The sequence below is a fragment of the Cuculus canorus genome, chromosome 12 (genome assembly GCF_017976375.1).
Source record: "Cuculus canorus isolate bCucCan1 chromosome 12, bCucCan1.pri, whole genome shotgun sequence".
Classification (NCBI taxonomy): domain Eukaryota; kingdom Metazoa; phylum Chordata; class Aves; order Cuculiformes; family Cuculidae; genus Cuculus; species Cuculus canorus.
This window is the reverse complement of record NC_071412.1, coordinates 18,101,422-18,113,875: the sequence shown is the minus strand read 5'-3', so window position 1 is coordinate 18,113,875 and position 12,454 is coordinate 18,101,422. Positions and strand designations below refer to the sequence as shown.

The window sequence follows — 12,454 nt, the reverse complement described above, 5'->3', positions numbered from 1 at the left end:
ATTGTCCCTTTGTGAACATGCGTGTGAATTGTATTCTTCTAAATGGAATCTGTCACCCACATGGTCTATTTGAGCTTGAGACATATTGCAAATCAATTGAATAGAGAAGTCTCTTGGTTATGATACACCTGAAAGGCACCGTACTTCACAGAATTGGGGTGGGTTTGGGGGGGTCAGTACATTGTATTTAGTGACTCTGACTGCACTAGTGAATGCTTTTGTTTTTCTGTACTGAATAGTAATGAGAACTTCTTTGTGCAAATGGTGTATCGGAGAGAAGACAGTTTTTCATTGCTTAGTGCTCCGCTCTTTGGATGGGAACAGGATTTTAGTTACAGTTCTGTCTCTGCAGGCTTCTTTGCTATACTTCTTAATATTGTGTTTTCAGATAAACCATCCAAAAATCACGTCATTGTGCCTGTTTATTCCTGGCAGATTGTAGTCTTCTAACACTTATTTTTCTGTTTCATCTACAGATCTCGTGTCCCAGGGATGCTTTACAAAATATTTTTGGCCAGTGTGGAATAAGAAGCCATGAGGGAAAGACTAGGGGTGGGAGGCAGTCATGCAGGTTTGTCCTGGTCTCTGCCTTTGTGGTTTGTCAGCGAGACAAATGGATCAATGCATTAAAAGGTCTTAAGAAGCCACGGATGCCACCCACTAAACGTTTGGAACTGTCCTCTGTGTAAACATTTAAGAGCATGCAACTCCTGTGCAATCTTCAGTTTGTTATTAACTCTGGTGGGTGTGCGGGTACCTCTGTTCTGTGGACTGGCTGACTGGAGATGAAATCTCGCAGTTTGGGACATGAAGTCAGCCTACATGTTGTAGTAATAACTTTGTGTTATATTGCCTACTGTCTTCTAGTGTCTTTTATTTTGTTTTCATGTTTATTTGGGGGAATTACCTACCTCCACTTTAGTTTTCTTCTTTTGGTCTTATTATCTGATACTTGCAGTACTGGATAGCAGTGCTTGTGTGCTCTGCTATTGCAGGCAGTCTTCCTTGCTGTACTGTCTTGTCCTGCCCTGCCTGCTACGTTTATATGAGCTTTCCTTAAGCAGAATCCTGTTCTTGTGTTAGCCTGCAACAATGTGCGTTTGCTCCCTGCTAGAGACTGGCTGTGGTTGGTGCTTTGTGATTTGATTCTACTATGAGACAAACTTCTCTCTCTCCCGGCTCTCTCCAAGCGCCCCTCTTGCACGTAGCATCCTTCTCCTCTGTGAAGGTCTCCTATTATCTCTTAAAAATGTTTGATGGAGCATTTTACTACCACAAAGGTCAATGGTAATCAAGATAGAAAGTGAAAAGTTGGTTCTTAGCAAGGAAAATACAGGTTAGCATTTTAGACTAAAAACCCAGAGCTTGCCCTTCCTCTGATGCATTGCTCACTCCAATTTAATGTTACTGCCTTGGTTTTGAGCGAATGATCTCATGGTGAGAGCTGTATTCTATAAAAAGAGAAATGGGCAGGACGCTTGCATTGTTGTTTTTTTCTGCCCTTCTGAATTCACAGTGCCAGAAGGGAGCAAGTGTGTTTGTGCATGAATTATAAGAGCAGAGAAAGTTATTAGCAGCTAGGTTCATGTAGCAGCCCACAGAATTCTGTGTGACAGCCTGTATCTCACCTTTTGTAAAGTCAAAGTACAGCCTGTGGAGCCTATAGCATTCAATGTGGTATGTTCCACTGTGGCCTTAATGGCCTTGCACTTACATCAAGTAGAACCCTGTGTGCTCGTCTGTAATCTTGCTGAGCTATGCTGCACCTTCTGTCAAAGATGTAGGCATCTACTGTCTGCACTAACTTATGCAAATCATTTGCTGCCCTTTGGTTCCCATCAAATTGTTAATTCAGACTCTGAGCATTTGTTGAATATCTCTGGGCTTTATGGTAGTGGTTGAAATGCTCTTTTTCCCACATGACAATCTCCTTGCTCCTCCTTAAGAAATCTTTAAGATTTTCCTGTTACGACTTGGAGATTGCTTTCATTACTGGAGTGCATTGCAGTCGGCATCACTTCTATGTATCTGCAACGCAAGTATTTGAGGATTAAAAAGCAGTTCCTTCTTTTCCCACGCTGTACATATGGACTTCATGCTTGCCTGAAGCCATCTCCTGGTCAACATCTTGTGTGTCAGGTCTCCGCTTATTCATGGGCTCATTGCTGTAGCCAAGCAGCATGGATTTCCATGTAAGTTCAAGTTTTCCTTCAGGGAGGAAACTCCTTTCTATTGTCTTCGGTCTCATTTTCAAGACTTCACAAAAAGGAACCTCAGTTTGCTGCATTGACCTCTACTTTCCTTAGCATGGATCACAGCAACTGATGTTGGTATTAACATTTTTAGTGGGTTCTGTAAAAAATAATGTGTGTGGGGAAAATCCTACACCTTAATAATGTCTTTAGAAGTACTGGTACCTTCATCTCCTGTACGTATTTTGGTTTTTAGAATTGATATTTGACTTCTATTGAAGTGGCCAAAATGCATTGCGTAGCCAAAAGTCAATTGATGGATTTCTTAAGTTCAGTCTGCGGTATTTTACCTAATGCCTGGAGTTGTATCCCAGGAAGACTCCAGAAATTGCTGTGGAATACGATAGTGGGGTGCAATTGCGGGCTTTGACATACACATACCAGAAAAGGTGTGGGTGGCTGTAGGCTGCCCCTCCTTATGTAAATTCAATGCAACTATCAGCTCATGGTGTACTGCTAATTCTGGTGAGCGGCGTGCAAGTGTTATGGGATAGGAAATTGAAAGTGGTGATATTAGCTGGAAGCTGATAAATCTTTTGCCTTTTCCCACAAGGAAGGAGGGGATGTGATGGACCCATCTTAAAGCATTTGGGGAAGGAATACATTTTTGCTCACCAATGATGTGACAGATGATGTTTTGTCTCATTAAGAAGCTGCTTATTTACATTAATTAACCCTATAAAAATGGATTGTCTTTTCGATGTTTTGAGTGTCACTTCAGTTTACATTTTTCAGTGTGGGCTGATTAAAAAAAAAAAGTAAAAATGAAGTGGGTGTCAAGGAGAAGAGCGGGATAAAATGCTTTTGTCACTTAGAGAAATGTTAAGGGAAATAGATGAAAACAGAATCCATTTGCCAGATTAATGTGTTTGGAATTGTTGAGATGCCAAGTTTTCTGTACAATGTTTTTGTAATTAAACTTTGGAGTTCCTTTGTTTTTAAAGAAGTCGATGTGCTTGTTTGACACCTGCTTCATTAAAATTGTTTAACGTTGAATCCATTCTGATTCAATTTGAGCTGCGTTTTCATGAAAGAACTATTACTGGCATTGTTCTGTTGTCTGAGAGATTCTGGCAACTCCACGTTACCCTCTGCAAGGAAATAATGTGCCCCTTCCCCCTCTCCAGCCACAGCATATCACCCTTTGAAAAAGCTGAAGGAAGTTCTTATTATTTATAGTTAACAAAACCTGCACAGATCTTTGATTATAGCTAATTGGTGTCAGGGCCCTTCCTGTCATCTTTGTTCCCCAACTTGAGTAACTTTTAAAATGTCGTCTCTCTCCCTCAGCCCTTTTTGTATGTCCTCGACTTCCTTTGGCCTCCCTAGTTTCCCACCACCATGTTTATTTTCTCCCTCTAAAAACTGTCTGTATCATACCTGTTGCCCTCACTTGCTTTCTTTTCCCCCATTAGATTTTTACCATGTCTCTTCCCTCTGCTCGCTGATTATGGAGCTAGACTGAAACCTTGTGGAATTTCTACTTTGGGTGTAAGTCCTCTATGGAGGAGCTTGGATGAATTTTCCCTGCACTGGGGTGCTCTGAGCTCTCAATGCTGTGAGCACCCACATCTGTGTTACTTTTGTTGTCCCATCTCATTATTTTAATCGCCAAGTTAACGCCTGGGCTCCCTCTATACCAGCAGGGTTGGCTCAGCTACTATCTGCTGTCTGGGACAACCTGCTCGTTTAGATTTAGAGTGTTTGGAGATTTTATAAAGCACCAGTTAGGAAATGATAAAGATATAAAATATAGGAATATAAAGAAATCTCCTGTAGGAGAAGAGCTGCCCCGTGACACGGGCGAGTCCAGAGGAAGTAGAGGAAAAGAATAGGCAAAGCAGCCAAAGTCCACTCTAAGACAAAGATTTAATTCCTTTCTCACCCGTGGTGTTGTACATGGTATCAGGAGCAGATAGTGGTCAATCATGCTCAATTTAAGGCAATTTAGAGTGTTTCCACTGTTCTGTTTGTTATCCCCTGTTTGCTGCTGGTCAATTGGACTGATGATTAATAATTATTTAAAGGAAATTAGGGGGATTTGAGGGCTTTGGGCTGTTTGAAGAGGAAAAGATCACCTCCTCTTTCTTAAGGCAGGTTCCTGTTGATAATGTATTTGGAATCTGATATTTGGTCTGTTTTAAATCTTTCACTTCAGTTTGTTTGTATCCTTCAGAGTCAGAAGTACACTCAGGCCCATCCTCTGCTTCTACCATAGCATTTTATTTGCTTGTGAACTCTGAATAGCTTTATTGCTTTCTTGTCCCTTGTTGCTCACAGTATTTAAGTTTTTTTAAAAAACTTCCTAAACTTTAACTTTTTTTTTTTTTAATATATTAATTATTTGCAGTCCTAATTGCAAAATCTCTGAGGTTTGTATGTATTGTACCATTTTGGTATGTGGTGAGTTATCCACCAAGGACTAACATTTATACAAACTGATTTATGGGTTCTATTAATAAACCTGTAATTCTTGTGCTGTGGGGTTTTGGTTTTCATCATTTAATGTGTAGACACCAATGCTTTGTATATCTGAAGATATGAAAATTGGAGTTTGTAGGTTTGAAGTTCAAGTCTGTATTATTACTACCGCTACAAGTATATGTAAGTAATTCACTGATATCAGAAACTCTTTTATGTAGCAAGACTTCTGCCCTAGCTTACATGTTTTAGGAGAAGAGAACATGCTTTCTTTTTAACATCACAAGTAGTACATGGGGCTGGACCAGTAGTTCGTAATGGTAATATAGGACAAATTACTTTTGCAATACCAAAAGGAAAGTTGTTTTATATTGGACATCTCCGAAGAAGTATTGGTATCTGCACACTACTAATTTGTTAGGCAGGTTACTTCTGGAATAACAAACTATGTGGATAGCAAAGTTTTGATTAAATAGTTGAGCTTTTCGGTTTTTAATAAACAGAAAGCCTTCGTTTTCCTTCTGATAACTGGAAAATATTCCAGCTGGTCACAAGTGCTACTGTTTATAGAATATAAACTTTAGGAAAAGTAAGTAAAGGGAATTATGAAGAACATAAACAGGATAATCTTCCAGGCTTACTAACATGTGTATGTTTAATTTGAGTATTGTAAGCATGACTATTTAAGTAATTTGTTAGACTCCGTTGCTTTTGTGCCTATCTGCTCAGGCTTGGCAGCAGGTTCTGGTGCTGGCTGACCCTGGCCCCATAGCTGGCCCTGCATGTATATTAGTACAGCGGGATTGAAAAAGGCCGTCTTGTTGATATTAAATCATAGTAGCATATATATTATTGAATTGACATAGGTTTTTCTACATATAAGAGGATTCTAAGCTGCTCTGCTTTCTCGCTTCCTGTTGGTGAATGGTTCGTCTCCTAAAGCTGTTTAGCACTGCTGTTACAGGTTTGTAGCTTTGCTCACTTATGCTCTGGAACCTGCAAGGCGCTCTCACTTTTCTTTAGAAATATGTCTGTGCACTGAAGTCCATCTGATCTTTTTGTTTATAAATTTGGATTCTAAATATTTACAAAGAGTTCTGCCTGTCCCCATCCTTGGCTGCTAGATATCCATCTGGCTTCCCTGAACTGAGTAGAAGAATGATGCTCGCATCAACCAAATACATGGCTGGCAATCAGAATGAGGTCTGGTTTTCAATCTGGAGTAATAAATAGTACCATGGGATTTCTATTTCTGTCTCATATGGGCAGTTTTAGTTTTATTAAATCTGTTCCAGTGTTACTCAAGAGAGAGTTCTCTCATCTAATTTATTTGAAATAATATTGCTGAAGCCAAGGACACTTGCAGAGAAATCCCAAGGTGACATTTCAGGCCTATGAACATACTGTTTCAACCCTTCACCCTTCAAAGTAGATCTTAAGGACTGTATTTGTTTCCTGATGTTTCTCAGAGGAAGTTTCTTTTTCTCTGACTCTTCAAATTCCTGCCCAAGTTGTTTTTGTTTCTTTAATATTGGAAAAAGAGAAGTAAACTGTTTGGGCCGCTCTGGAACAGCAGTACACATGCTGTTTTCCTTGTGTGTGCATATGGATTATGGAGGGTCTTGGCATTGTCCTCAAAAGATTTCAGTTCTCTTCAAACCCTTTACAGAAGTAGAGCATCTGCTCCTTTAGAAGAGATGGGGCTGTGTGCTGATGTGTGGCTTTCAAGTCTATGCTGTGAGCTTGATACGCAGGAGGGAAGGGTGTCCTTTTTCTTCTCCTTATTACCATTAATAATGAGTGGCTCTGGCATACGTAGATACAAATTCTGTTTACACGCTCCCCATTTTTTTTCCTCAAAAAAACCCAAGACGAGTAAGAATTACTTTATACACTCGCTCCATTAAAAATCTGTAAAGGGACTTTGTAGGTGAAAGACAGCAGGAATAAGAGGATACAGGAATAGAATTTGCATTTATTCTTGAGGATCATTTTCTCCTACTGCCTGTGCAGAAACAGCTGAATTTTTAGCTTCACTAAGTTTAGCTTAGTGAATTCCATACCAGCACCTGCAAATTCCATACCAGCACTTTTGAGCAGAAAGTAGCAAATGGGGAAAATGCAATTCCAGCTGCACCCTAGTTTCAGGACTTTGAAGTTATGTGGTAAATTTGCGTTTCCAGCCGCCTGAAATGCCTATTCGCATGTGGAGAAGATCCCGTTTCCTACTGGGGGATGCAGTGCCCTCTAATGATGCACCTTGGTATCTCCGATGGGAGTGGAAAAGCCTGTTGGTGGGAGCTGGGGCCAGAGCCAGAGAGCTGCTGCACGTGGAAGCAAGTAGATTCCCTGCGTTTATTCTAGGGAGATGATAATTTCTTGGCTTTTGTGTTGTTTTTTTTTTTTTTTAAAAAAAATGTTTTATTTCATTGTCTCATGGAGATCCTTTATCCTTTTCCTGCTGTCCTGTGGGGGCTGGGCAGGGTAGAAGAGGTACAGCGAGCATTCTTGTGTTAATGAGGAAATGCTGGTACAGCAACTAACACATGTGCTCAGTTTGCATGTCTTTGAAGTTGTTCTGACAGCAAGGAATGGCTGGGATAAAGGTTTCTCCTCAGCTAAAGCTGATCGTGTGTGTTGGCTGATATGTAAAATGAGCACAGCTGACTTCTTCTCTAGCTTCCGAACTAGCAGGAGCTGTGTATACATAAATCCATGTAATGAGTGCTTTGCAACTGTTGGTATTTACACAGTACTGTGTCTTTGCAGAGCTGGTTTTCATTCTGGGAGCCTGCAACAGCTTCACACTTCAGCAGCACTGCCAGCTCTCTGGAGCTAGATCCTATCCAGCATGGGAGTAGCTGCTTCACTACGATCTCACTCCAGCCAAAAGCATTGCTTCCCAACTGTGAGCCTCACTAACTCATCAAAAGAGTAGAAAATTACCCATTTTTTTTCTTGCTGAAAGTTTTCTGGTTTTTGTGAATTGGCTGAGCTCCTGTAGGGGTCTGGCAAGCACTCGGGTTTGTGCAAAGTATGCAGAAGATCAGAGAAGGGAGAAGCAGGAACCCCTTTCTGGAGGTATCTTGCTTGATTTTGTTTCGTGAAATTGTACACTGAAATATGGGAGCACAGACTATAGAGAACCATCTGCTTTTCGGCGTCTATAGCTGTCAGTAAATATGTGACAATCTAAATCTTAACTCCTGACTTCGTGCTGTTGCCCTTACCTGTGTGCTTTCCTGTCTGTTTTTCTGGCCTGCCTTTCTTTCCCTCTCTTGCCCTCTTCCTTTGTGCTAAGCTCTTTAAGCTTAAAACCAGCTAAAATCACCTAAGTGCCTCTGCCAACAAAGATTTTTCCTATAGAGAAGGTTTGTCACTGTAGGAGTAAAGAATTTGGAAGGGGCCCACCACGACTGCCTTTGAAGTGTTTAGATAAAACAAAACTGGAAATAAGTGTTTGACATGATCTTGTCCCTGTTAAATGGGGACAACAACCTAGTAACAGCGCCATCCTCCCTGGTGCCAGTTTCCAAGCCAGATGCTGACAAAACAAACTGGACATATAAGATCAAGACTGCTTCATCTGGGGTAGGGGGGCAAGGGGCAAGTTATGTTACTGATAAAACACTGAATAACCAATTCCTAGCTTTCTTATTTGGGGGTTATGTTCAAGTGTGGAAAGAATGTTTATGGAAGAATATGTTGTGCTGTATGGCATGCTTGAAAGAACGGAGCTTTTCTTACCTTGTAGAAATTTCTCCTGATGGAATTCACTTCCAAACACCTCAGGTTTTTTCTTTTCTTTTTTTTCAGACTGTACGTCAGTAGGACTGATGTATGTTACCCATGGGCCAGCTTGTACAGGGGTAGCTTAATCTAGGCACGTCTTTACCTTGAATTGAAAGTCTGTTGTATTTAATGGGGTGTTAACTCAGTTTATTCTCTGGGATTTGTGCAGTAATTTTATTGCCTGCAAAAGGAACAATTTGAAGCCAGATGAAGTGTAGGTATACTCTGTAATGTACCTGCTGAGCTTGGACATGCTTGCCTTATTCTGGTGTTTATATTTTCCTGTCACATCTCCTGCATCTCTGTTTCTGGTATCGCTGCTTTCAGTTGGAGGGTCCCTTCTGTCAGGACATTGATCTGTGTGTGCTGCATCTGATCTGTTTCCAAATCTAGTATCCTATCTTGGACTAATGCAGCCTTTTCATTTCTGTGGTTTTTCGTAGGTGTGGCCACGGGCTGGAATTGGTCTCTACTTCTTCCTCAATATATCCCAACTCTGACTTAATCTTTGTCCCCTTTCACCTTCAATCCTGGCTTCCCTTATGACTCTTTGCTGCAGGAGTTTGTTCTTTGACTTGCATGAAGTCATCCGTTTGGTGCTTTCTTCATCTCTTTGAATCTTTTAATGATGTATAAACTTTCTTTTCTCATATTAGTGACTGCAGAAGGAATTCAAATATCCTTCCTTAGGAAGTAACTGTTACATGGATGCAATTTTGCTTCGGTACCAATGCTGAGTGTCGCATGGTCTTTCACAGGCAGTTGCTGTCTAGGCATTCAATTTTAGTTAAAGCTTGCAGTAGACCAGCATCTACCAAGGCTTATCACAATGGTTTTGTTTTTCCTGTCTTGTGTTGTCCCATTTCAGTCCTATACATCAAGAAAAGTTGTGTCAAACGTTCTTGGCTGTGCAGACAAGCATGAGAGTAATGGTGGATTTGGAAATGAGGTTTTACTAATCAGGCTCTTTGGTAGTGGAGTTCAATAATGTAGCAGAACCTACATTGAATTACTGCCCAAGACAATGATAAAGAAATGTGTTCTTGTAAAGCTGAAGCACCAGTAGTACAAAGACAGAGGGGAAATCAAAGACAAAAACCAAAAATCAACTTAAACTGACTGCAGTGTGGCAGACTTCTATAAAGACTTGTCTCAGATGCAGCTGTTCTGTGAAGGAGGATGGCATAGATCAGCATTCCTGCCTTAGGGGACAAAGCTGAATAGTTCAGTCCTCTTACACAGGTGGTCTTACAACTTCTGCGCAATAAGAGCACAGAAAACAGTTTCAGGAACATTAAAAACCATTTAGATGTTGCTGAATTACTAGGCAGTATGTGTTTGATGTGAATGAGACACACAATGTCTCTGCTATTGAACTAGCCTGAATACATGATGTGGTGTTTACGCTGGTTGTAGAGGACAGACAGTACTAACTTCACCAGAAACTCTTTGGAGCACGCCTACGAACCTAATGGGAAATGTCAGGTTTGTTTGTTTTAGTTCAGTTAGTCCTGTGGTTTTGATATTTTTGATCTTGTAGTACATACAGCTAGATCAACAGTTTTGTGGAGTCAAAGCTTCAGAGAAAAGTTTTGGCCCCCTTGAAATTAGTGAAAAGGTAGTCACTGAGTTTGCTGGAGCCAGGATTTCATCTGCAGTTTTCAGCAATTCTGTATGTGGTTATGGATTCTCCATCTGTAGGGAAGCTGAAACCGGCTCTGCTGCTTTCCTGGACTCATCTGGTATCTCCAATCCTTCAATACAGCTTCACAGAGGAATCTGCATGGGGTGTCTCCTAAGAAAAAATCAAAGAGGAACTCCTGTGATGCAATACAAGACTGAAAAAGCATATATTTCTTCAGCTGAAATAGCAGTGCACTTTCACGTGTAATGGGGTCACTGTTTCTCTGCTGAGTTTCTCATATCATTGATACTTACCAGCTGGGTTCCAATTTGATGATAAAATATCAGCACTTCAAAATTCTAGCAATGACAGAGTTTCAAATCTCAAAAACGTCAACCCTGTTGCTTAAAGAAGCAACTTTCTGTCAGTGCTGCTGCTTTGTTTTAATGATAGGAAATTTTAATTCTACTCAAGTTCTCTAGCAGTAAATTCCCCAAATCCAGTATTTCACTTTCCAGGGCCAATGCTTTTTGGTGTCACAGGAGATCTGTTGAGAGGAAGGTGGCCTCAGGGTCAGGTGGGAGGATTGAGGCTGGATCTAGATAATCGAGGTTCCAATTCCAGGCTCTGAGATAGACTATGTGACATAATATTTCTTTATCATGCTAGCTGGATACTTCAGTGATGAGGATGAAAAAAGAACTGATGTAAACAGAGTTCTCGGGCATGTAATTTGTTTTTCTGTGCTTCAGTTCTTTATTGTGCAAATGAGGAGTAAACATCATCTATTTAGACTGAGAGCTGCCTGAAGAAGGGGCTGTGTGTTAGCCTGTGTGTCAGCTGTGATTTGAATAGGAATCTATAGGCATTATTTTGTTAAATCACCTGCCCCCAGTGATAGTTTTGGATATGTTTAAGAGGATCAGGACTTAGAAACAGTAATTTCTTGTTGGCTTTTTTATTATTATTTAAAGTAGACTTGCAGTGTCTTTTTTTCTGTTCGAGATGTGCTGCCTAAAATAGTGCAAATATTGCAGCTGAATCTTATCTTTATTATTCTTTCTAACGCTCTGGCCTTTAAGAACGCAAGCAGAAATGATATCTTTACAAGGAGGTGGCAAAGGTCTTGTGTAGTCTTCTGAAAACAGTCCTTTTTTGTTTGCATGGTGTAGCAGTCAGAAAATGCACGGTACAGTGGATAAAAGAACGAATGACATGACTGAGTGCGGGAGCCAGAAACAACCTTTTGACTGTGCTTGTTCACCTAGCCAGAAATGATCAATACAATGAAAGAGTGATTTTTAACCATCTTTGAGCATAAAGATGTAGTCTGCCTGGGCATAAATTTATGTCAAAAATGCTTCATTTTGGTGTGGATGCATTAATAAAATGAAATGATTTAATATTAAAATCAGTATCTGTACAGTCTTACATAATTTAACTGTATCGGGTTAGAAACTGGTTGTTAGCATACTAATGAGCCCTGTCTGGGTGTATTGTTACAGAGACTGCATAGTAAATAATGCCATTAGGGAAAATGGGTTTTCTCAGGATTCTAAATTCTCCGCTCTCCACAATCAATATCTTCTTTTCAGTGGACTACTTAGTCTCTTCTCAATGTCAGTCTTGCTCCTTGCTCGGGTCAGGGTGAAATGTGTTTCCACTGCTTTTTTGAAGATTTAGAACAAATGACCGGCTGCTATGTGGGGTTTAACTGGGGAGGCATGACTGCTGAGTTTTGTTTCTGCTAAGGCGGGAATGAGACTGCCAGGAAACTTGTATTGCAGTCAGGAGCTGGTCATCATGCTGGGACGATGGAGTTGTGTACCAAAGAGAACTAGTCAGTCGAAATGACCTTTCCCCACCTTTTCTCTTCTGCACAAGGGGGAAGTAACTATTGTGTTATTGAGTGTTTTATTACTGTCGTGTGAATTTGGGAGGAGAGAACAGGATAAAGCAGATTAGTTTTAGGCTTTACCAGTGGATGTAAAGCTTGGCTCAGTTACTGCCCATGAGGGAAAGGTTCCCTTCAGCTCCGGATCTCTCAAGAGACATTGTTTGTTTAGCTTCTGTGATGAGAAGGTTCATAGCCAGTGTCAGTGGGGATGGTTCATTAGTTTAAATGTCTGGTTTGGGGAGGTATGTTCTCAAGCAAAGGCTTCTAAATATAAACTAGTCTAGTGAAGTTAGCTTATGAATATTCACTTGTTGAATTTACATTTTGTTTTTCATCTCTGAGCTTCTAGAACAGAACCTTGCACAGAGGACAGCCTTCCCATCTCTCTGGATAAACTGTGAGGTTTTGCAAAACGGGTACCTTGTTGCTTATTATGTCCCTACTCTCTAGTTAGTATCTTCCCCAGCA

The 12,454-nt window shown here is 40.6% G+C and overlaps 1 protein-coding gene across 1 annotated transcript in view; it reads left to right on the top strand.

The window, feature by feature from the left end:
* The window catches only part of HMG20A (high mobility group 20A), a 37,758-nt gene extending 33,134 nt beyond the window's left edge, over positions 1–4,624 (top strand). The window contains exon 12 of the mRNA XM_054077763.1: positions 477–4,624. The gene's annotated coding sequence lies outside the window, so the exon portion shown is untranslated. The remainder of the gene's footprint in view (positions 1–476) is intronic.
* Positions 4,625–12,454: the final 7,830 nt, after the last annotated feature.